The sequence below is a fragment of the Sabethes cyaneus genome, chromosome 3, assembly GCF_943734655.1.
Source record: "Sabethes cyaneus chromosome 3, idSabCyanKW18_F2, whole genome shotgun sequence".
In the NCBI taxonomy this organism is placed as follows: domain Eukaryota; kingdom Metazoa; phylum Arthropoda; class Insecta; order Diptera; family Culicidae; genus Sabethes; species Sabethes cyaneus.
In genome coordinates this window covers 81,977,254-82,003,263 of record NC_071355.1, presented here as the reverse complement: position 1 = coordinate 82,003,263, position 26,010 = coordinate 81,977,254, and positions in this window count along the sequence as shown.

The following is a 26,010-nucleotide window of genomic DNA, read 5'->3' as shown; positions in this document are numbered from 1 at the left end:
CTTCTTCTTCTTCTTCTTCTTCTTCCAAACCGTACGCTTGCTGTATGTTATAGCCGTCCGTGCCTGTGAAGCAAAGTTAACGCACGGAATGGAATGTATGGGGAAATTTAACCTTAAAAGTTTTCGTTAATTGTACTATCAAGCGATTGGAAAACATTTTTTTCAAAATCCATTCTGAATTGGAAGAGCCATTAACGGTCAAAATCTTCCATTCTTTCGTGACGCTGGCCTGAATCTAAATTTTGGATTGACACCCTGCGGTAAGACGTAGTATATGAAAGACTATATTTTATCGAAATCATGTTTTAAATTTTAACATCATGTATACAAACCAGCAGTGTCAAAAAAGTGAGGTCTTCTGTAAACCAAAATTTAACATGGTGATTTTATTTCTCAACAAGACCTGGTTAGATTTTTGATTATAATTCCAATTATCTACAAAATTAAAATATCCCCGAACGGATAAGATCATTAGGAAAGATTGCAGTATGCCTACTGGTCAGATACTTAGTAAATACAAAGTAATACGTTACCGAAGCAGTAACACCTGGAACGTGTTTACATCAATTTTAATTTGATAGTTAGGTATATGCCATCGTCTCATTCATATCAAACATGCGTCAGCAGCATTCAATTACCATCGGTAAATACGATAACAAACAACACCAACTGCCGCGTCGGTTACCGATATTTTGTAGCAGAACTTAGGTGTTCACCTTGCATAGAAGTAAACTTTTAAGAATTGGATAACACCGGAAAAGTTTGTTTTAACTTGCGTGCGTCACTAAATGAGTACGAAAGGTTCTTGAAATGTATTATTGATGCCACCAATGACGAATTAAAAGAGGTCAGTGACGTAACAGAAGCTCTACCAGAACAATTATTTTGAAAAAGCTATTGCAATAATTAAAGCGTGGCGTGATATGCTATGTGCTGATGACGATAAATACGATAAATGAGATCAATAGGTTATAAATAATACCAATATTCAACAACAGATTGAAACAATGATTTGATTGTATAACAAGACAAAGAGAATTACATCACTTTGTGCGCGTACAATTAATAATAATACTAATTAACTAATCTATACCTATAAAGAAGGATTTCTGTCTGTCTGTCTGTCTGTCTGTCTGTCTGTCTGTCTGTCTGTTTTGTGTTCCTTATAGAATCAAAAACTACTGAACCAATCGGCGTGAAAATTTGCATGTAGAGGTTTTTAGGGCCAGGAAAGGTTTTAGTGATGGTTAGAGACCCCTCCCCCCACTAAGAGGGGGGGCTCCCATACAAATGAAACACAAATTTCTGCATAATTCGAGAACTAATTAAGCAAATAGAACCAAATTTGGCATGTGGGTGTTTTCGGTGACAAGAATTTATTCTAGGGTAATTTGAGACCCCTCCGCTCTTTATAAGGGGAATTATAACTCCTCTCTCCTTTAAGAGGGGGGGTTTCCATACCAATTTCCTCATAACTCGAGAACTAATCAAGCAAATGGAACCAAATTTGGCATGTGAAGGTTTTCGAGGGCAAGAAAATTTTCTATGTTGAATTAGGACCCCTCCTCACTTTAAGAGGGGGGGCTCCTGTACAAATGAAATACCAATTTCCTCATAACTCGAGAACTAATCAAGCAAATGGAACCAAATTTGGCATGTGTGTGTTTTTGAAGACAAAATTTTTTTCTATGATGAATTGGGACCCCTCCCCACTTTAAGAGGGGGGGGGGGCTCCTATACAAACGAAATACAAATTTCCTTATAACTCGAGAGCTAATCCAGCAAATGGAACCAAATTTGGCATGTAGGTGTTTTTGGAGGCAAGAATGTTTTCTATGATGAATAAGAACCTCTCCCCACTTTAGAAGGGGGGGCTCCTATACAAATGAAATACAAATTTCCTCATAACTCGAGAACTAATCAAGCAAATAGAACCAAATTTGGCATGTGGGTGTTTTCGGTGACAAGAATTTATTCTATGGTAAATTGAGACCCCTCCCTCTTTATAAGAGGAATTGTAACTCCTCTCTCCTTTAAGAGGGGGGGCTGCCATACAAATTTCCTCATAACTCGAGAACTAATCAAGCAAATGGAACCAACTTTGGCATGTGAAGGTTTTCGAGGGCAAGAAAATTTTCTACGGTGAATTAGGACCCCTCCCCACTCTAAGAGGGGGGGCTCCTGTACAAATGAAATACAAATTTCCTCCTAACTCGAGAACTAATCAAGCAAATAGAACAACATTTGGCATGTGGGTGTTTTTTTTGGTGACAAGAATTTATTCTATGGTGAATTGAGACCCCTCCCCTCTTTATAAGAGGAATTATAACTCCTCTCCCCTTTAAGAGGGGGGACTTCCATACAAATTTCCTCATAACTCGAGAACTAATCAAGCAAATGCAACCAAATTTGGCATGTGAAGGTTTTCGAGAGCAAGAAAATTTTCTATGGTGAATTAGGACCCCTCCCCACTTTAAGAGGAGGGGCTCCTGTACAAATGAAATACAAATTTCCTCATAACTCGAGAACTAATTAAGCGAATTGAACCAAATTTGGCATGTGTGTGTTTTTGGAGACAATTTTTTTTTCAATGATGAATTGGGACCCCTCCCCACTTTAGGAGGGGGGGTCCTGTACAAACGAGATTCATTCAGATCATTCAGGACGAGCCGGTCGCGAGTGTTGCCGGTGACCCGCCGTCGGAAGCGCCGCCCACTGGGGGACTTGCAAAACTCGAGAAGTGATAAAGATCATCCGAGATTCATGATTTATGTACAACACAGGTTAATTTGTGGCAATACGAAGTTTGTCGGGTCAGCTAGTTAATTATAAAAAACAAATGTTAGAACTATGGTGATGATAATCAATAATGACACCAACGATACGTAATCCATAATAGCTTCCGGTAAAATCACAACACTTCTTTGATGTGGGCGCCCTGAATGGTATCCATTTCGTCACATCGATTCATGCTTGTTTAACCATTATAAACATTTGCTCCGTTCAATTGATGCAGTCTGCAGCTTTCAAGTTTTACGACTTTATTGAACACTGATTTCTTATACATCATGGAAGTTTGTGCTTTAGTTAGCAATGTTTTGCTAACATCGACCTTGAAAACTTGTTAAGATACATTCCAGTAGGTCGTGTTTATGTCGAACCACATTAACCATCAGATACTGTCAATAGAATAGAACGTCAATGTTGGCAGCAGGAATGTTCGTTACTCCACGAAAAGTTAACGTTGACAATCCGTTAACGGTTATTATGATTCGAACTATGATCAATCAAGATAATAATTGACCGCGTGGAACGTTCACATTTCAAATGCTGAAAAAAATATTAAACAGCAGTTTGGAATGACTAAAAGTAGGAATTGTCTATATTTGATTAATCGATAAAAATAATTTCTCACTGCAGTTAAAGTAAAACAAAATACGAGTATAAAATCCAAAGCAATAGCTGAATAGAATGACAGGACTCTCCAGACGAGTCGATAAATCGGGAATGAATTGTTTCGCTTTTGCCCTATTGTGGCAGTTGAATGGCATTATGTCTGGTTTTCACATTAAAATTTATACTTAAATAAATTAGTAATAAAAGACTGATTCAAACGTTATCATCCGTGCGGGAAAGGTAAAACAACTCCACTCCTAGCAGATGCGGTGCTGAAGTTGCCTTTAGCATATTGGGAATGTTGTACTTTTGGCGAACGGGACCATATGTGACAGATACTTTTCACGTTCGTCCGGGGTTCCATGAGTCATCAGCAGGTGTTCGTCAGAGTCAAGGTGTCTGGATTTAGTATGGAGGTGAATTAGCATTAAATTTTACAACCCAAAACAGGTTATGAAAATCCCGTCAAAACGGCAAACGGCCAGATGTGGTTTCGAAGTTGGACTAAAATCCGGATCACAAATCGAAGCTTTAAGAAATCTCTAATCTCACCGTCCCATTACCAATCGTGCCTGACTGTTCACAATATGTAATTAGACTTTTGACGCGGAAAACGTATTGCAAAATGAGTTGTTCTAATCTTTCGAATAGGTCAACTGGTCTGTCGTAGACTCCTCCATAGGGTCAGTTTCAAAAAGCAACAATGACAACACACCACATATTCTACTTCCCACTAAAAAAGTGCCTCAAATATATAGATCTGAGTACATAGTCTCAGAAGAAAAGTAATTTCTAGCCTGTCCTCAATTTTCATAGAGTAATTTCATGAATCTAAGAATAACTTTTTATGGAAGTATGTCAGGCATAAAGTGTTACCCCGAACAGGCAACCATTCATCATTTATCTAAAAATTACCTGACAGGTCTAGGACCGATGGACTGACCCAAGGACCGAAGTGTTATCTCAAATTACCTCACAATTTGTATGGACAAATTAGTCACACTATCTCGCGACGAAATGTGCCGTGTCGGCGATGCCTAGCTTGAACATACATATTTTCTTTTTCGAGCAAATAAATCACATCCCACCAGCTACCGGCCGGCACGGCAGTACGATGGCGGTGAAGTGGCCAAACGGGTGGTCTCGTACGCGACCCAAAAGGCGAAGAGAAAACAATGAACACATTCATCATCGTTACTCTCCTTATTATTATGTTCACGACCCTGCCGGGGCGGATTTGGAACTGACTTGTTACTGGATGGATGGAGCGACATGGCATGCCTTCGGAAATGGCTGTCGATCGATAGCTAATCTACGTCAAATAGCGTCTAATTCGACATCATGTTTGATTATTCCGACGGTTTCTTTTGTACGTGTCTGCCTCCGATGCGTGCTCGAATTGTGCTCTTCAGGATAAGTTGCTTGGCATGCATACTACAGCATCCGGTTTATTTTTTATTTATGTGCAATCTTTCGAACGAAAGAGAGCCATTCTACATAACGTAACAAAATTGGTAGTTTCCATTATAACGAGATTATAAGAAGATAACTGTGGAATCGTTTATCAGCGCTTTGAACAATTGTTGATTATGACAAGGAGTGTTTTTTATTTTTCGTTATTATTCGATTTGGAAACCACTGTGCAAAGGTTTTTCAATCTATCATGGGTTCCAGCGTTACTTATTTATATCTTTTACATAAATTATATTTGATGAAGAAAACGTATTAAAAGAGCTGTTAGAAGTGTTATGCTGCCCACGATCTTTTCGAATATTCATTGCCGCTATTCTTAATTGTAGTGAACTATAGCTGAAAGCTGTTTCAAATGTCAAGTTTCGATCGAAAATAAACTAAAACACAGTCGATTTACTTACTAAAAATAGATGATATTTATCCAAACGATTCCTAATGACAAGCAGTGACTAAAGTATTACGAACGATATATAGGTATTTTATTGTTCTTCTAATGAATTCAGTCCTTGACATATAACACCGCTCACCGTCTTTCCAGCAGATAAAATGACAAAAATCTTGCTCTGTAAACTCTATAAACTAAAGTAAGTAATTTAAGAAAAGCAAAGCTTTTACCTTTTATTTTACCGATAAGGAACGTATTTTGATATTCCTGTCTGCTGGAGAAGTTATTACATTTAACGTGTAAAACGACACTTGTGATATTTACTTTTAAAAAGCATACATCCTCAAGCATTATTTCCTAGCACAACCCAAGAAAATATAAATAGTACCTCGGCAGCTTTATCGGCCGTATCAGTTCGTGAAATGCCAAAAACGAATCATTATCGATATTTTTGGCAAAAAGGCAAACGGTACCACTGCAAAGATTAGTCAGACAACAGTCGTAAAACATTCGAATCATAAAAGGATCTGGCTGGCTAGTTTTGCCTTTGGCTAGCTTCTCCGAACATTAGCATTAATGTGTATCTATTCCAAAACAAAAGTCATTTAAAATCGTTCACCATATGATTGATACATATTCAACATATCGGTTAGATCATTCGGATGTGAGTTTTTGTGAAACAAGACTAACTCGAATAACTAAAATTTTAATGCGGACAAATCTGGACTTACGAAAAATGTTGCCATTTATCTAACTCTGACCGTTACACTAAAGTCGGAAAATTGCAATTCTCGGTCAAATTATTCTAGATTATATTTATGAGATAAAAAAATTTGTAATTGTACATCACCACCCTTCGCAGTTACATCTTGTGTTCCTCAAGGAAGCCGTCTTGCGCCGTATTTATTCTCGATCTATCTTAATGACATCAACTGTAAACTTAGATGCTTGAAACTCTCGTGTCCCGATGACTTCAAACTCTTTGCTCTTATAAAAGACCAATCAGATGCTGACTTTCTGCAAGCGGAGTTAAATATTTTTGCAGATTGGTGCTTTACTAATAGAATAGTCCTTGATGCGATTATTTTTATATGCATTGGAAGGAAACCCAGATATTTATCAAAATTATATATTTTTTCTAATGTAGTATACATAACTGAAAAATTCAGAAAATATGCATTAGTGTGAACACTCTCATCGCTTTGACAATTCAGCTGTTTACGGACTCAAAAAAAATTTGAAGACGTTGTATGCGAGATTAACTGCAAGGTGAACATTTACTTACGGTGGGCTGTCTTCCATAAATGTTAATATTTTTTGAAACGATGGTTCTACAATTGATGAAGGGATGGTAGGGGAAAGAAATGAAAATTTTTGGTGAAGGTGGGGAAGAGCGGAAAGGAAGGGGGGGGGGATATTGGTAACTATGCTTGACAAGTAGTCATTTTGACTCCTACCTTTTGTCTACCAATACCCCCCCCCCCTTCCTTTCCCCTTTCCACTCTTCCTCACCTTCACCAAAAAATTTTCATTTCTTTCCCCTACCGTCCCTTCATCAATTGTAGAACCATCGTTTCAAAAAATATTAATATATATGTATGACCGCATTTCAAGGTCAAGACTAAAAAACTTGAGATTAGTCTATTCCATAAATGTGTTTTAACTCAAAATAACTTCTTCACATCAGGCACAACTTGGTCATGATTACTTCTTACTTTGTTTTCCTTATTTTCTTTATTTTATAATTTATCTGCCTTATCAGCTGAGTAAGCTTGATGGGCATCTAAGCTATGAACGAGTTTGTAGCCTCTTTTGAAGGTAGAGGTAGCATCGTTAAAGAATAAAATGAACAAAAGGGTCCCTGAGAATCTGTCTTGCGGCACGCCATATTGATTCGTGAACAGGGAAGATACCCTCGAGCCAAGTTTTACTAGTAAGACCCTGTAGCACAAATAAGAGCGTAACCATGGCGAATGCGAGCAATTAGTGCAGGAGAAGAATGCAGCACGTGCGAGAATGCTGCAACACCGTACGAGGGCGAATGTGGACCAATATAAACAAGCACAGAACAGACAAATCTCGGTCTTCCGGAGGAAAAAGCGCCAACAGGAAGAACGAGATCACGAAGCGAGGGAAGAACTGTACCGGGGTAACGATAAACGGAAGTTCTACGAGAAGTTAAACCGTTCGCGCAAAGGCTATGTGCCGCAGGTCGATATGTGTCGGGACTCAGACGGTAATCTTCTCACGAACGAACGTGAGGTGATCGAGAGGTGGACAGTAGTATTATGGCGAGCACCTTAACAGCGAGGTAGCTGAACATGAAGGTGACGATATGACAACAGATCTTAGAGCACGTGCAGAAAATGACAGAATACCGGCCCCCGACCTCCAGGAGGTAGCAGAAAAGATCGGTCGGCTGAAGAACAATAAAGCGGCTGGGACTGATCAGCTACACAGCGAGCTGCTGTAAGACGGTGGTGACGCATTGGCTAGAGCGCTGCACTGGGTCATTGTCAAGATTTGGGAGGAGGAGCTACTACCGGAGGAGTGGACGGAAGGCATCGTGTGTCCGATCTACAAAAAGGGCGACAAGTTGGATAGTTGTAATTACCGCGCAATCACACTGTTGAACGCCGCCTACAAGGTACTCTCCCAACTTTTATGTCGTCGATTATCACCATTTGCAAAGGAGTTTGTGGGGCAATATCAAGCGGGATTCATGGGTGCCCGTGCCACCACGGATCAGATTTTCGCGCTTCGGCAAGTGTTGCAGAAATGTCGCGAATACAGCGTGCCCACGCATCATTTATTCATCGACTTCAAATCGGCGTACGACACGATTGATCGAGATCAGCTATGGCAGATTATGCACTACTACGGATTTCCGTATAAACTAACGCGATTGGTCAAGGCGACGATGGATCGAGTACCCTACTAGCACAGTTGTTATAAACTAGTTGTGGTAACCGATTAATGACTAATTTCAGTCATGAATAGGTTGCAGCAACCAGAAATGACAAAAGTGTGCTACTTGGGTAATGTGTGTTGTTCGAGTATCAGGGGCAGTCTCGAGTCCCTTTGGATCTCGAAGAGGGTTACGGCATGGTGATGGGCTTTCATGTTTGCTGTTCAACATCGCTTTGGAGGGTGTGATAAGAAGAGCGGGTATGGACACGATTGGCACGATATTCACGAAGTCCGTCCAGCTTCTTGGTTTCGCTGACGACGTTGACATCATTACACGTACCTGTGAGAGAATGGCGGAAACGTACATCGGAAAGCTGAAGCCAAACGGATTGGACTTGTCATTAATGTATCGAAAACAAAATACATGAAAGGAAGAGGTTCTAGAGAAGTGAATGCTTACCTCCCTCCCCGGATTCATTTGGACGGTGATGAAATCGAGGTGGTAGAAGAGTTCGTGTATCTGGGCTCACTGGTTACCGCAGACAACGACACCAGCAGAGAAATACAAAGACGCATTACGGGAGGAAATCGTGCCTACTTTGGACTCCGTAGGACGCTGCGATTGAACAAAATTCGCCACAGCACGAAGTTACCAATCTACAAGACGCTGATTAGACCGGTAGTCCTATACGGCCATGAGACATGGACTATGCTCGTGGAGGACCAACCAACGCGCCCTTAGTGTTTTCGAACGGAAGGTGCTGCGCACCATCTACGGCGGAGTGCAGATGGAAGACGGAACGTGGAGGAGGCGAATGAACCATGAATTGCACCAGCTGCTTAGGGAACCACCCATCGCTCACACTGCAAAAATTGGTCGCCTGCGGTTGGCTGGGCATGTCGTGAGGATGTCGGACGACTGCCCGGTTAAAAAAGTTCTCAATAACGATCCGACTGGAACGACACGGCGGAGCACGCAGCGAGCAAGATGGATCGATCAAGTGGAAGGCGACCTGCGGACCCTACGTAGGCTGGCGAATTGCGGCCATGGACCGAGTGGAATGAAAACGACTTCTTCGTACAGCAGAGGAAACCACGGCCTGGACCTGATTAAGTAAGTACATTTAACACTTAGCGAATAAAGATAGTTTTCTTGTTTCTATGTCCGCTCGCCGCATATAGGACATGCCATCCCCTTGCCGATTCTAATCTTCTGCGCGATTCGAAAGGACTCGAGATTGTCCCAAAAACACGCACACAGTACATCACTTGCGCACGGTACCTATGATCAGCCGCGTCAGTTTGTCCGGAAAACCATTCTCATGCATAATCTGCTATAGGTGTTCGCGCTTGACTGTATCGTATGTTGCCCTGAAATCCACGAAAATATTATGCGTGGGCACGTTCTTCTCCCGACATTTCAGGAGGTTTTATGGGAGCATGAGAACTTGATCCATAGTAGTACGGGCCTCCATGATACTGCCCTTCGAAATCTTTTCCTTTAGATCTGCGAGAGCACCTTCTAGGCGGCTTAGATCATCGTATCGCCGCAGTAATTACAGCAATTGAACCGACTACCCATTTTGTAGATGGGACAAACCACACCTTCCATCCAATACTCCGATAGTTCCTCCTCCTTCCAAATCCTTGCAATTGTCCAGTGAAGTGCCGTTATCAGTGGTTCGTTACCATGTTTATAGAGATCTACCGCGAGTCGATCCTTTCCGGCGTTTCCTAGTCGAACCATTTAGCACGTTGGGCCCTTCTATTCCTGGTGCCGATGGGGTTCTTAAAGAGAACGGATTTCGTCCGGCTTCCTTACGACGTGGCCGGCTCACCGTAGTTTCCTAACTTTCGCCAGGTGTACGATGGGAATGTCTCCAAGTTCTGCCTGCAACTCGTGGTTCATACGCCTGCGCTACTCTCCACTATCCGTTTGTAGTCCGTCAAAACAGTCCACAACACCTTTCGTTCAAATACAGCAAGTGCACGTATGTCTTCTGTAAGCAAAGTTACTGTCTCAACTCCGTAGAGGACTTCCGATCTGCGTTTTGTACATCGTTCACTTTGTGCGGCGGCGTATGCTCCTTAATCGAAGCGTTTTGCGAAGTGAAAAGTAGGCTCGACTTCAAGCTTAAATTCCTCGTACTATTGTCGGCGGTGACCAGAGTTCTCAAATAGACGAACTCATCAACTACTTTCAGTTCATCGCCGTCAATAGTCACTGTCCGTGGAAAGCAAACGTTGCTTTTTCTGGAGCCTCTTCCTACCCATATGTTTGGTTTTCGACGCATTAATTTGAAACCCAATCTTCCTAGCCTCCGTTTTTAGTCTGGCGTAGATTGCCATCACCGTCCCAAGCTTTCAAGAACTGATATCGAGCTTGTCTGCGAACGCTAGGAGTTGGCTACTCTTACTGAAGATCGTTTCTCTCGTTTCAATGCCCGCTCGCTGGATCACACCTTCAATAGTGATATTGATATTGAATAATATACAGGATAGTCACAACCCACGTAACAATTTGGGTTCTATTACGCTTTTATGATAGCATTTAAGACCAAAATTGGTCTTTAACCCATTATGACCCGGGTATACCTAAATTTGAAAACTCTGTAATCTATTACAGTCAACCAAAAAAGTATTCGGACAGCAGCGCATAAATTTTTCTTTTAGTAATTTTGCGCAGTATTTTTGAAAAGAATGGTAACACATATTTTTTAAAACAATGTTCAACTAAAGCATATTTAGATCCACAATAAAAATTCGGGGAAAAGCTTTCCGTTTTGAAGATAGAGTACATATAATTTGAATTGCCCAAAAATGCAGCCAAAAAAGTATTCGGACAGTTAACTATTAGTTGAAATAAATGTCCTTTCTCGCTTAACCACCACCTTGTAGGACCATTTACATTCTTGATGGCCTGTTTTAATCTGTTTGGAATAAAATTAATAGTTTTTCAAATTCCGAAGTTTACTTCGACGACACCGAATCATCCACTGCATCTGATTCATGTGAACTATTTGCTACGTTTTTCTCGTCTGTTTTTGCTTGCGATCCTGGACCATCAAGTGCTGCTGATTATGCCACGTTGCAGGTCCCAGCCGATTACATCGATTTCGATATCTTTGAAATTTCTCCGGATATGATAATCGCTGCCGCCAAGAAATTGAAAACATCGCACTGTGCTGGTCCTGATGGAATTCCTGGCGTTGTCTTTTGCCGTTGCGCCGAAATCTTAGCTGTACCGCTTTGTTGTATTTTCAACAAATCTTTTGCGCAAGGCAAATTTCTTGAGATTTGGAAGCATTCTTATATGTTTCCGGTCTTTAAGAATGGGGATCGCCGAAGTGTCAGAAACTACCGGGGTATTACAAATTTGCCTGCTGCCTCGAAATTGTTCGAAATAATTGTGAGTGCCGCATTAATTCAACGTACCAGACACTACATTTCCTCGGACCAACACGGTTTCATTGCTGGCCGCTCCGTGACTACAAATCTTCTAGATTTCACTTCTAATTGTATTATCGAAATGGAACGTAAGGCACAAGTGGATGTGATCTATACTGACTTAAAAGCTGCCTTCGACCGCATCAATCATCGAATACTGCTTGACAAAGTCTTACGTCTGGGTGCTACGCAACAATTTGTCACCTGGCTACGCTCATATTTGTGCAATAGAGTCCTGCAAGTGAAACTTGAGTCTAAGTTATCGTCGCCGTTTACAAATAAATCTGGTGTACCTCAAGGCAGTAACTTGGGTCCACTTTTGTTTATCATATTCTTCAACGACGCTGCCTCTGCTCTAGGAACTGGGTGCAGACTGGTATATGCTGATGATCTTAAAATTTACTTGACGATTCGTTGCATCGAGGATTGTCGTCGTCTTCAGACACTTTTGGATACATTTGTGAACTGGTGTAAATCAAACTACTTGACTATCAGCACTGCTAAATGTGAGGTAATGACATTTCATCGTATCAAATCGCCGATAGTATTCGATTATAGAATTGATGATCAAATATTAAAAAGGGTTGAATGCGTTAACGATCTTGGTGTCACATTAGACCCGAAAATGGCGTTTGATCGGCATCGTGCGATGATTATTTCAAAAGCTACCCGTCAGCTGGGATTTATCGCCAAAATTGGACGAGATTTCAATGATCCACATTGTTTCAAAGCACTCTATTGCGCGTTAGTCCGTCCGATTCTTGAAAACGCTTGTCTGATTTGGACACCGCACCAGCTCTATTGGAACCTTCGAATTGAACGAGTGCAAAGAAGGTTTATACGATTGGCTCTACGGAATCTGCCTTGGCGTGATCCAAATAACTTACCCCCATATCCTGACCGCTGTCGTTTGCTTGGTCTCGATACACTTGAGTGTCGGCGTAAGGTGCAACAGGCGTTGTTCGTGGCCAAACTGCTGAATGGCGAGATTGATTGTCCAAAGTTGCTGTCGCTCCTAAACTTTCGAGCATCTCAAAGGACTCTGAGACCGACGTCACTGCTGACTAACAGATTTCACCGCACTGAATTTGGCCGCAATGAACCAGTGGCATCGTGTATAAAAACTTTCAACCAAGTAGAGGAGTATTTTGAATTCGGTGAACCGTTGAATAAGTTCAAGCGTTTGGTGACAATGCAATTGTCGTAGATTATTATTAGTGTTAATAGTACTTCATTTAGACTTTAGGTCAGATGGGTTGTAAAACAATAAAACAATAAATAAAAATATCCCTCTGTGAATTGCTGACCATTTTTTGCAAGAGCTCGGTTTAAGTCATTTTGATAAGAAATCAAATGATTTCTCATTATAGAAATGAAATTATCTAAAAAGATGTTCAAAAGGGTTCAAATCTAGACTGAATGTTGATGTTTCGATAGCGCTAGGACAATTGTATGGTGCCTACCGCTTACAATTATCGACAGTATGTTTAGATTCAACATCCCGGTACAATATATATGTACCACACAATTACAATTTTGCTTTAATTTCTCCTAAAATTGTTCAGATAATTGAGCTTAGACTTAGTTCTATCCAAAAATATATATCTTTGCTACCTCGGAGCTTTCCATGCATCCCAACAAGGTATGACACTAACCGCATTGCTTGTTTACTTGCCGACGAGTGATTTTCCTCTTGTAATCCTTCTCTTTTAGTTATTCTTGCATAAGGGTTGGTGCTGTCGTACCTTGCTGGGGTGCATGGAAAGCTCCGAGGTAGCAAAGATATATATTTTTGGATAGAACTAAGTGTAAACTCAATTATCTGAACAATTTTAGGTGAAATTAAAGCAAAATCGTAATTCTGTGGTACATACATATTGTACCGATGTTGAATCTAAACATACTGTCGATAATTGAAAGCGGTAGGTACCATACAGTTGTCCTAGCGCTATCGAAACATCAGCATTCAGTCTAGATTTGAACCCTTTTGAACATCTTTTTAGATAATTTCATTTCTATAATGAGAAATCATTTGATTTCTTATCAAAATGATTTAAACCGAGCTCTTGCAAAAAAATGGTCAGCAATTCACAGTGGGATATTTGAAAAATTATTAATTTTATCCTAAACAGATTAAAACAGGTCATCAAGAATGTAAATGGTCCTACAAGGTGGTAGTTGAGCGAGAAAGGACATTTATTTCAACTAATAGTTAACTGTCCGAATACTTTTTTGGCTGCATTTTTGGGCAATTCAAATTATATGTACTCTATCTTCAAAACGGAAAGTTTTTCCCCGAATTTTTGTTGTGCATCTAAATATGCTTTAGTTGAACATTGTTTTAAAAAATATGTGTTAGCATTCTTTTCAAAAATACTGCGCAAAATTACTAAAAGAAAAATTTATGCGCTGCTGTCCGAATACTTTTTTGGTTGACTGTATATTATGGCTCGAATGTATCGGGAAACGCAAAATCGTCATTTGGAATGCTTTCAAGGCCAAAATATCGTAGGTTTAATATTTCATAGGCTTAGTTTCAAACAAATAAATTACAAAGTGGTTTACAGATATCTCATTGAATTTTGTGATAGACTTTACATATAAATACCAATTTACATGCCAGGTAATGTTTCGTCACTAAACGTAGACTTTTTCATGCGTTTTGGAGACAAAGTTTTTTTCGCCATTTTTTCAATTTTTTCGCCATTTATCACAGCTTTGCACTATTGAAAATACAAAAGAAATGAGAAAAACTGACAAATTATATCACACACACATCAGATTGATGTCTTATCTCTCTTGTAGTGATATATTAACATTGCTAACTATTGAAATTCAGCAGTAAACAGGTTTTGAAGACGAGGTATGATATATCATACGCTAGGACATAATGGGTTAAGACCACCATAAGAGTACAATAAAAGTAACATTGTTGCTTGGGAACTCTCTGCGTGATTCGATAGGACTCGAGAGTGTCCCCGAAACGCGCACATAGTACATCATTCGCTCCAGGGTAGCTTTAATCAGCCTCGTCTGTTTGTCCGGGAAACCGTACTCGTGCATTACCTGTTATAACTGTTCGCATTTAACTGTATCGTATGCTGCCCTGAAATCCTGAAATCCATATGATGCGTGGGCACGTTGTACTCCCTACGTTTCTAGAGGATTTGGCGGCGAGCAAAAATTTGATCCGTAGTAGCAGGGGCCCCACATAAAGCCTATCTGATGCTGTCCTATGAATTCTCCTGCTATTGAAAATAGACGACGCAACAAAGTTTTGGAGAAAACCTTGTAGGCGGCATTGATCAGCGTAATGCCGCGGTACTTCCAGCAATCTAGCCGGTTGCCTTTTGTTTCCGGTGGAGACGATGCGATTGCGGTCAAGTCGGTGACTGTAGACACGGAATAGTTTACTCCCGGCGTTCAGCCTGCGAGCTCACTTGGGGCTCTGGTCAAGCGCGATGGCGACAACACGGCGTAACTGCGATAGCGTCGTTGGCAGCAACGCTCATTCAACTTCGGGATTGACAGATGTGGTGGCAATGACGGACCTTTGGGGTCGTGAGGACCAAAATCGGTACAACTTAGGTGCAGTTCGGGTTCACGTTGACATATGTTAGATAAACGCAGGAAACTCAGGGGTCCTAAGAGCGAGAGGGTTTTTACACGCTAGCTTGACTCCATTTTTCCGCCCGCTGGTGGTAGGTGGGTGGAGACCGTTGACGCGTGGCTGCGTACGTCCTCGGCGAAAGCTGTTCGCAATAAGGTGTCCAACTACTGACATTTTGGGCCCTATTCTCACAGTCACCTCACCTAAATTTTTTGGGAGAAAGCTCAATTTGCGATTCTGAGAGTCACCTGGGCGACACCGCTCATCTGGGTGACTGTGCAAATCAAATGGGGCTTATAAGGTGAGGTGAGGGTGACTGTGAGAATAGGACGAGTGAGAGAATTCAGATGAGGTGAGGTGACTGTGAGAATAAGGCCTTTTATTTCGTGACATTCATTAAATATTTTACACGAGCGACAGTCTCCTAAATCTTGGGCAGAGACTAAGCCGACGGTTACAACATTCCATCCACTCCTCTGGTAGTTTCTCCACCTCTCCAATCCTTGAAATTATTCAGTGAAGTGCCGTTGCTAACGGCTGTCCTCTCCGGCGGCTATATTATTCTTCAGCTGACCAATTTCTTGCCGGATGCCGGATCGTCCCTGCGCATGTCAGGTTTAGGTGTAAAGCCCTTACGAGTTCGGGTCACCTTCTCGTAGAACCTGCGGGTGTCGTTAGCCCGAAATGGTTGTTCCAGCTCCTCACGATCTCTGTCCTCCTTCTGGCACTTTTTTCTCCTCAGCATCGTGGTCAACTCATTCCGCGCTCGTCGATACTTGGCCAAATTCGCTCTCGTGGATAGGCTTAGATAGTTTTTCCGAGCTCTTTTTTCCTCTCTATCGCTTATTGGCATATCTCGTCAAACCAATCATTTCGTGCGCTCGAGGTTTCCTCACTAAGCACCGCGGTTGCGGCCTCGTTGACAGCCGACCGTATCATACTCCCTTCGTTTTCAAGGGTCGAAGCATATAGCTCCGCAGAACAAAGCAGAGTTTCATCCAGGACGCGCAAGTAGTTCTCGGCAACTCGCGGCTTGTCTAATTTACGGATCGTTTAACCGAGGAGGGCTGTTTTGTCGCGAGGTATAAACCGCCGATAGTTTTGAGCGCACATGTACTGCTATTTGGTAATGGTCCGAGTTGACATTCGTTCCCCGTAGGGAGCGTACGTTGGTGGTGTTCGAGAAAAACCGGACTTCGATGAGAACTTGTTCGATTTGGTTCAAGGTTCAAGGTCAGGTGACCTCCAGGTGGCTTTGTGGATATCTTTGCGGGGAAGGAAAGTGCTCTTGATCATCAAGCCTTAGGAAGCTGCAACCTTATTTTTCAGTTTCAAGCATGTAGCAGGATCATAAGAATGATACGCGAATTTCATTTGTATCAACTTACCATGACATACCCATGTGATGCTTCGCGGTATTAATTGTTAATGCCTGCAATAGTTTTACTGCCGGAGTGAATCCTTGTTTATTACACGCAATAAATTTGATTTAATCCACCTATTGTGGAAAGAAACCGTTATACCATCTTATTTATCATTTAAGATGAAAATCGACACGTTCTCTGAACAAAATTAACCTGCTTGGTAATGCAGCATAGAAGTTCGCTGTGTTAGTCGGTTCATATCACTTCTACTGACAGATACTTAACGATTAATAAATAATTAAATTTTGTTTGCAATGGCTCTTGCTTTAATGCCCTACTGAAGCAACATTCAACGCGAATAACTTTCTGCGCATTGCTTCATGTGCTAGTGCTAGTGTGACGTTGAAATGCTATAATTTGATGACCACTTTCAGTTATTAATATTCTGCTTTCAGCTGTTTTCAGAGGAATAAACAAATAAAATATTCAATTTGTGCGGATATTTCCACTTTGCTGTCACTCATCTTTCGCAGACGTGATTGCTGTAATATGCACAACGTAAAGGGAGAGACCAAAAAATGAATGACTGATAGAAGTAGTAACCATTTTCCGGACGTTATATATTGAATGAAACTCGTAACGTAAACGAGCTCTTTCCAGAAAATCACAAATGCGATATACAACATTCAACAAGTCTTATATGCATCTTAGTGAAGTAAACTTGTCTTTTTATTTGATACTTTAATTAGTTTATGGCATTCACAAGTTGGTTCAATAAATACCTCCAATATTCAAATTCAATTTGAGTTTGCACCACGATGCATCGTGCTTCCGGAATAATCCACACAAGGTGACTAGCAGCACGGCTAGTGTGCAAAAATCTACACAAGGCGACCAATAGCCCCACTTGCTATAAAGTGCATTAATTTTCCGGCAGAGATCAGCATTTTGTTCCCTTACAACTTGGTAATTAACCAACGTGAACGTGTTGTGGTTTCCATAGAATATTGCAGTTTCAGATTACTTTTACTATTCTCTCAGTTTCGAGCCCGCTGAATACGAAGTAGTGCCCAACGTGATCTAATATTTTGTCAATTTTTAATGACCTACTCCCCAAACCCATCAATCTAAATTTATGAAAAGCGGGTAACTCTGGCGGGAACAAACTCCTTCCATCTGGACTCGTCATCAAACGAGAGATGTTGTTTGTAAATTCACGGCAGCCTTGCAGCAAGGAACCTTACATGGTCCAATAGAGTATTTTTCCTAGCTTTGTTGTTTGAATAATGAAACAATTTATTGCTATTGTTTTTAAGCCGCATCCTGCTCGAACAGCTACTACACTACTACTTCAAAAAGGTTGACGTTGTTTCACAGTTTCACTATTCCACCGACCGGAAAGGAGGATCTACAAAATAGCACTAGACTTTTAGCTTCTGCCGAGAGGGTTTTGCTTTTGGGTAGACAGGTGCACTATAATTTACATTCTTCTCATTAAAAGTTTACTGCGGACGGACGGTACCGTACCGCAGCTATTCATTCCAAAACAGAGTCCAACAGTTGGAAAAGTGCCACCACCGCACACCGTAGCGAAAGGACTGATAATAAATCAACCTGGAAAATCTTCCAGTACTTTCGTACCTAGTCCAAATTGAATGCTCGTTATTTTTCCAACTTTTTCGGGAGATTTAGGAAATTCTATTTTCCTATGGATTCTTTTGAGGATTTTCTTTAAAGAACTCTTTAATTGGCAGACAAAGCAAATAACGTCGTTCTATAGCATTCAACTGTAAATGCAGCCGAAACCGTGCGAATAAGTTAAGTAGCTGCTGAGAAAATCGAAATTCACACATTCACACAAACATTAGGTGAGTTTTCAAATGTCAGACGATCGGTATATGTGGAAAGTTTTTTTAGCAAGAAATTATTACGGAGAAAGATAGATTAAATCCAACCCACTCAATATATTCGTCAACAATAGTGACTGCAAAAACTAATGTTTCTCCTAAAATAACCAATAAAAAATAATATTCCATGTCGAAAACAGGAGAGACAACTTGTGCTGGGATCGAGCTTCGCACATATACCAGTAACACACCATCATTTTTGCCACTTCCGTTCAGCGGCCCCATTCCGTCTGCAGCGGCGACAATGTTGGTCATTTTGGCAAGATTCCAGCTGAAATTATGGCTCTTGTTTGCAGGTTCCAGTTTGCCCGTGCGAACTGTGTTTTCTTGTTCGGTCTGGCGAAACATTTCACATTTGTGTGTAGGTATCTACCTATACCTATATAGATGCAGCAGCCCGCAGTGTACTTTTATGGGGGTGTCAAACTGTTACGCCCGTGACATCGTACCGAATGCGTTCGAAGAGCAAAACTTCTTTTGTACTATTTAACTTCCCCTCTAACTGCATGTGTGTTCCTTGCCAAATTGCTGGGAATTTTCTTAACAAGATTCTATTTTCTGTTTTCAACTTTAAATGTTATTTTGAACAAAGAGAGAGAGATGTTTCTCCTTTCAATTCCATTATTTATTTATAATTTTTCGAAATTCCTGAACGTCTGCGAATCGGAGGCAAAAATTGTATCTGTCACGATAATAAATCCATGTAGTAGAATTTAAGTACAGTACCGCCCCGCTAATCCGACAAATTTATAGCCGGATTAGCGAATTTTGACTCGATAATCCGACAGTCAAACTGACATCAGCGTGAGTTTGAAATGTGGGTTTGTTTACATCCATACGTAAACAACTCCGAAAATTTTTGAAAATATTTTTCGTAAGTACGCAATAACTATGTTTTATACTCAGTAATGCTCAATTTCGTCAACAAAATACTTGGAAATTCTTAGTTAGTGTCGAAATAATTGCAAGCACATCAGTCTATTGTGAATAGCAATGAAAATATTTTGGCCATAGTAAACGTGAACGTAGTTAGAAGCAGCACTATGTTCCATTTCCATTTAGTTAGAAAGAGTGCCATTCTGACGCCAAACGAAGGTAGTGTTCGATTGAAAGAAGTCAAGTTCAATAATTTTTAATTCGGAATTTTCCGGATTAGCGAGATCCGGACTATTGAGTCGTCGGATTATTGGGTGTCGGATTAGCGGAGGGATACTGTAAAAAGCGTCATCTTTTTCTATTTTCAGATTCTACTAAGATGACTGAAATTCGGTCTTCTGCTTCTCCTGCAAGAGCTCATTCGTTGCTGAAGCTCAAAAAAAAACAAACATAAAATATAAATAGTAAAAGTCTTCTCCAAACTTCTACCAACAAAGTTTTCGAGGAAAAGGTGCATGAAGTTTGAAAAATATGATTTTACAGAAGCGGCGCTTTATTGCGTCCAGTTTGTTTCAAAACTATACAGGAAAATGTAAAAAATGCAGGCGAAAAGGAGGAAGAATTCAAAAGAACAAAAAAACCAGGGAGAAAGTAAACAAAAACTGAACTGAAAAATAGGAAAAAAACGAGGAAAAATGAGAAAAACGGGATAGGAAAGGGGGAAAAGAATTCGACAAAATACGGGAACATGAGAAACGGAACATAAAAAGAGCAAAAATGGGACAGGAAAGAAAATAAAAACAGAAGATAAAACGAAAACAGAAGACAAAAGGCTTTAAGGCCATTGCAAATAATTTTTAAAGTTTTTGTCACCCCCTCCTCCCCCCCTTTGAAATTGGCATGCAAAATCAGGGGGCAAAAACATAATTTGTCGGATATATGTATGTCAATTTTTTTTTATAAAATCAATTTTCTGTGGGCTCTACAGCTTAAAAAACTCGAAAAATGAGTATTACCGCTTCTAACAGGGAAGAGAAATGCGAAATTCGAACAACGGACTTTCCGAAAATTGGCTAAAAAAATTTCTTTCGATTTTGTCTTTCTTTTCGTATTTTTTGCATGGAAAAAAATAACGTATATATAAAATGCAAGACTAGATTCAGTTTTCACGTTTAAACTTTAAATAAAAATGCTTAAACCGCAGTTTTTTTGCTCGCTTAAAAAAATTCGAAGTTTTTTTTTCGACCCCCCCTTCAGTTGGCCAACACCGGAAAGACAAAAACTTTTTAAATATTTGTAATGGTCCCATTGGAAAAGAAAAACACAACGTGACAGAAAGGAGTAAAAACATAACATAATACGAGAAGGAACGGAATAAAAAAGGAGCTCAAAACGAAAGAAGACGAAAACAATACCAAAACAATGAAAAAAATCAAAACAAAACAAAATAAAAATGACAAAGAACGAAACAGAAAAAGAGGATAAATGGGTCTGAAACGATCAAAAAAACGGCAGAAGAAAGAGGAAAAACTGAGCTGAGGAAATTTAGGACTCCGGAAAAAGACGAACAAGAAAAATACAGGACGAATATGACAACAAAAGAAGAGAAAAGGAACAAACAAAGAGGAAACAGCGGACAGATAAGAGAACAAACGAGAGGTAACAAGAAGAAAAACGAGACAAGAAAGTGAATACGATGAGAAACCAAAAGGGAAAAGAAGAATATTAATAAGCAATAAGAAAACCGATAGAGGGAACGAGAAAAATGGAAAAAAGAGATCAAATAGGATATAAAAATGACACAAGAACGGAAAAAAGAAAAGCAATACAGGATAAATGTAGTAAAGGAAAAGGTCAAGTGGAAAAGAAAATGAAGGAAAATGCAAAAACAAAATTTAAAGACAGAGAAAACGGAAATCGTAGCATAGATGAAGACGTGAAACGAGAAGGAAAGGAGATAAGAAGTGTAAGAAAAATACGAAAACTGGTAACGACAGAAAAGGGAACAAGAGAAGAGAAAAGATTGAAAACGGGAAAGCAGATAACAAAAGTCAAGTGAAAAGCATATGCAAAAACATGAAGCATAAAGAAATGAGGAAAGAGAGGGCAAAAATAAAAAAACACGAAAAAAAGAAATAACGGAACAATAAGTGGAAGAATGGCGCTGAATAGAGAAGAAGTGGAATAGAAAAGAAATAAAACGTGTGAACGAATAAGACGAAAAATGTGGATTTTAATTTCAAGTAAAACTACGTGTTTTATTTCATGTCGATGCTCTCGTGTAGTAAAATTTAAAGTTCAAATTACTCCAAATTGAAGTTTAATGTAATGTTCAGTGTCACGTTCAATTTTAATTACAACTGCATGTCCAATTCTAACCCTTAAATGCGCAATGTTGTTTTGAAACAACATAGTGAAAACATTCCCAAAGTAAGCCCAAAAAGCCATATTTTTAGCTTATAAACAATCGTTCAGAGGACTTACTGTATTTTATATCTACATATATCTATGCCTATAAAAATGGATTTCTGTCTGTCTGTCCGTATGTTGCTTATAGAATCGAAAACTACTGAACCGATCAGAGTAAAAATTTGCATATAAGGGTTTTTGGGACCAAGGAAGGTTCTTATGATGGTTAGAGATCCCTCCCCCCACTAAGAGGGGGGCTCCCATGCAAATCTATACCTATAAAAATGGATTTCTGTCTGTCTGCCCGAATGTTCCTTATAGAATCGAAAAGTACTGAACCGATCGGCGTGAAAATTTGCATATAGGGTTTTTGGGACCAAGGAAGGTGCTTATGATGGTTAGAGACCCCTCCCTCCACTAAGAGGTGGAGCTCCCATACAAATGAAACACAAATTTCTGCATAACACGAGAACTAATCAAGCAAATGGAACAAAATTTTACATGTGGATATTTTTGGAGAAAAGAATTTTTTCTACGGTGAATTGAGACCCCTGCCCACTTTCGGAGGAGGGCTCCTATACTGATGAAATATAAATTTCCTCATAACTCGAAAACTAATTAATCAAATGGAACCACATTTGGCATGTGGGTGTTTTTGGAGGCATGAAATTTTTCTATGATGAATTAGAACCTCTTACCTTTTTAGGAAGGGGGGCTCCCATACAAATGAAATACAAATTTCCTCATAACTCGAGAATTAATTAATCCAATAGAACCAAATTTAGCTTGTGGGTGTTTTTGTAGGCAATTTTTTTCCAAGGTGAATTGAGACCCCTCCCCTCTTTAGGAGGGGAATAATGACCCCTCTCTCTCTTTTTAGAGAGGGGGGCTTCCATACAAATGAAATACAAATTTGTTGATAACTCGAGAACTAGTCGAGCAAATGGAACCAAATTTGGCCTGTGGGGAGTTTTGGAGGCGGGAATTTTTTTTAGTGATGGTTTGAGACCCCTCACCCCTATGGTAGGGGAATAAGGACACTCATACAAATAAAACAGAAATTTTTGCGTACTTCAAAAACTAATCGAACTCGAGAAATTTTAGACTCTCATAAAACATTAATCAATAACAAGACCACCAAAAACTATCAATAGTAACATTTGATAATTCAGCGCGAGACGGCCACAGGCCGCAAGTGGTACTTTCTACGAAATGATTTTCCGTGAAATGGTACATCCCGCGTAAGGTTTTTCGCGAAATGGTATTCTGCGAAACTCTATATTCCGCGTTATGGTCAACCGAGAATTGGTGTTCCGCAAAATGGTATTCGGCGAAATGGTTTGTAATGATGGCGAATATTTAAATGCTATTCACTTTATGTTATCAGGAGGGGGAGGGGTGGAGTGGGGGGGAGTGGGAGGAGTTGTTTTCTACTTTACTATGAGAAAAATTTGTATATTAAAACACCCATGAACTCCCCAGAATCTTGCAAAACTCAAGATTGTGACAAAGGTAATCTGAGATTCACGATTTATGCACAACATAGTTTAATTTGTGGCAATACGAAGTTTGTCGGGTCAGCTAGTATATTGATAAATCAACAAATTTTTCCCAAATTACATTATGTAATATAGCTTCATAAACTTTACTTTCCATGAAAATATGATGGATCTTGAATGCTTTTTGGCGAATTTATTCACGTTATCTTACTGTCCCTGTTACTCCCCCAAATAGTTTTGCCTTCTTATTCCGTTTTTCCATGGCCAAACATATTCTGATACGTCGGGTACCCCAACTTTTGTTTATGTCTGGACACGCTAGTACTAGAGCTCATGATGTAATAAAAAACCTACAAATCTTTCAAAATTGTAGTTGATTGCTTATTTTATTACTTATGTAATCTCTATTATACCAAACCATTAATTCATTAATGGGAAAACCCCACTGATCCTGTTTTGTTCAACAGCACAGCATCCAAAATAATATATCACGAAGGACTGTTATTCGCTCACACATCAGCATCCAACCTTTCACAATCAAACCGCAAACATACCACCTTAGTCATGGAAATTTAGTACAGGGTAATAGCACTCTGCACAAGCACTTGACTTAATTTATGTAGTGTTATCATTTCCAACAACTGCTGACATTTTGTGCCATCAGTGGCTAATCCTGTCACATATCCAAGCCGGCTGAACCGACTGGACATTCCCTGACCGGACAGAACCGGAATTTTACAATTGCACAATAGCGCTGTGCTTCTCCGTTCGTAAAAACGGACTACAAAAGACGGCAAAACGTCAGGAAAATAGCAGCAGCATTTCATCGAAATAAATAATTCACCTAAATTTATACCCTTGCTGTGTCGAGCATTTAGAACCGTCCATTGTAGAATAGCGCGCCGTGGATGCTGCTGGGCAGCGGCAGGCAGGGCAGTCACAAAATATTAAACTTAGCGCGGGTTACAGCTTCCGGCAATCCGTGGAAGCAGTCAGCAGTGTGGTTGGTGAAAAGTTTTATTACGGTTTTGGGATCGCACTGCCAGTGCCATACAGCGGAATACTGGGAAATATGACGGGACCATTCATAAAATAGCTATGAAATGGTTTGCAACCAAAGGTTCGCCGTTCTGCGGTTGAGAGGTACGAGCTGTTTTCTGTTTGAACACATTACACATTACACCTTCCGGCGTTAACGGGACAGCGTTTCCTATATTGCTCGTTTTGAAAATAGACAATGCACAATTGCAATTTTATGCACGGTCAACGAAGTTGAATGAATTCTCGGTCAGAGGTTTAATTTGAGTTTGCATCCGTGCAGATGATGCATGTGGCTTTTGGGGCAATTCGGGGAAAATGTATTTGAACGATGGCACTTTTGGGCCTTTTCTTCATTTTGTGGGTACGGGGTGTGTGCAAGTTTTATGTATGTACGAATATGCTTGTACTTGAGCTTGTGCTAATATGCACATGAACGAGCCAACCTGCGAAAGCTACATAGCTCTAATAGGCTACCCATCGGATATTCCCAAACTGTATTGTATAAACTTAAATGACATGCATAAAATTTAAGTTTGAAAATTGTTCCTATCTTCAAACGACCAACTATAATCGTAGTCAAATGTGGGTAATAATAATCGTAGAACATTTCATTACTGTCGATCCATTTGAATTAAATTATCAATCAATGTTAAAACTAAACAATCAATAATAAAATAAAACTGAGCAATAACTAAATGACGCTGCGGTTGCAAGTATTTAAGCAAATAAAAAGCGAATATATTTTGACACGCTAACTGCAACACGATTTCAATCAACAATTCAGATCACTGCATAGCATAGTTTCAACACCAGTGTGTTGAGGGATCAACTGAAATTGCATAAAGAACCATCAAAATGATGTTTGGGATTGGCAGATTATTTTAGCGTGCATTTTCTTGTGATCTAATTCTTTATGGGACCCATTGGGGTCAATTTGAGAAGGAAACGAATAATTTTATTCTAATGCTTGCTGCCGAGCCCGAGAAATCCTCTGCATCATCCATAACGATCACAAGAAGTAAATGTTAGAGATAAACTGTTGATCGGGATGCGATTATTGTTATTTGAGTTCGCGTACGATTTGAAGACGCGTTCAATTATGTGGCTATGAGGCTACGGTAGGGAAAATCCGACTAACAGCCACCAGAAGTACATTCTTCAACAACCAAGATTATGATTCCTCAATTTATTCAATCCGTTCGCGAGCATTTGAATTTTGAAATTTTTTCGAGGCCCCTAAAGGGTGTCCCACATCAAATTGGATCACGGAAAAAATACTGTAGAAAACTACCCAGTTGACCGATCCTTTTCAAATTTTCAGACAATAAAATATAACCCATGAGCAAGCTTTTGGCACATTGTTTTTATTCTACTATGATTCATTCATATTAAAATACCATAACCGCTCTCACCATGCTCTCATTTTACGCTTAACTCCACCCTTAAAGTTCTGTACAACATCTGGCTGCAGCTTCTTCTGTGCGGAAACCCAGTTTTTCCTCATGTCTTCCTCAGATTTGATCTTCTTGGGATACTTCCGTAGTGCCTGCTTCATAATAGCCCAGTATTTTTCGATGGGCCTTAGTAGTTCCGATGCGTTGGGGTGTTCATGTTCTTGGGTTCGTTGGCTTTGTAACACTCCAGGACATCGTTTAAATAGTGGCACGAAGCTAGCTGCGTCCAGAAGATCGTA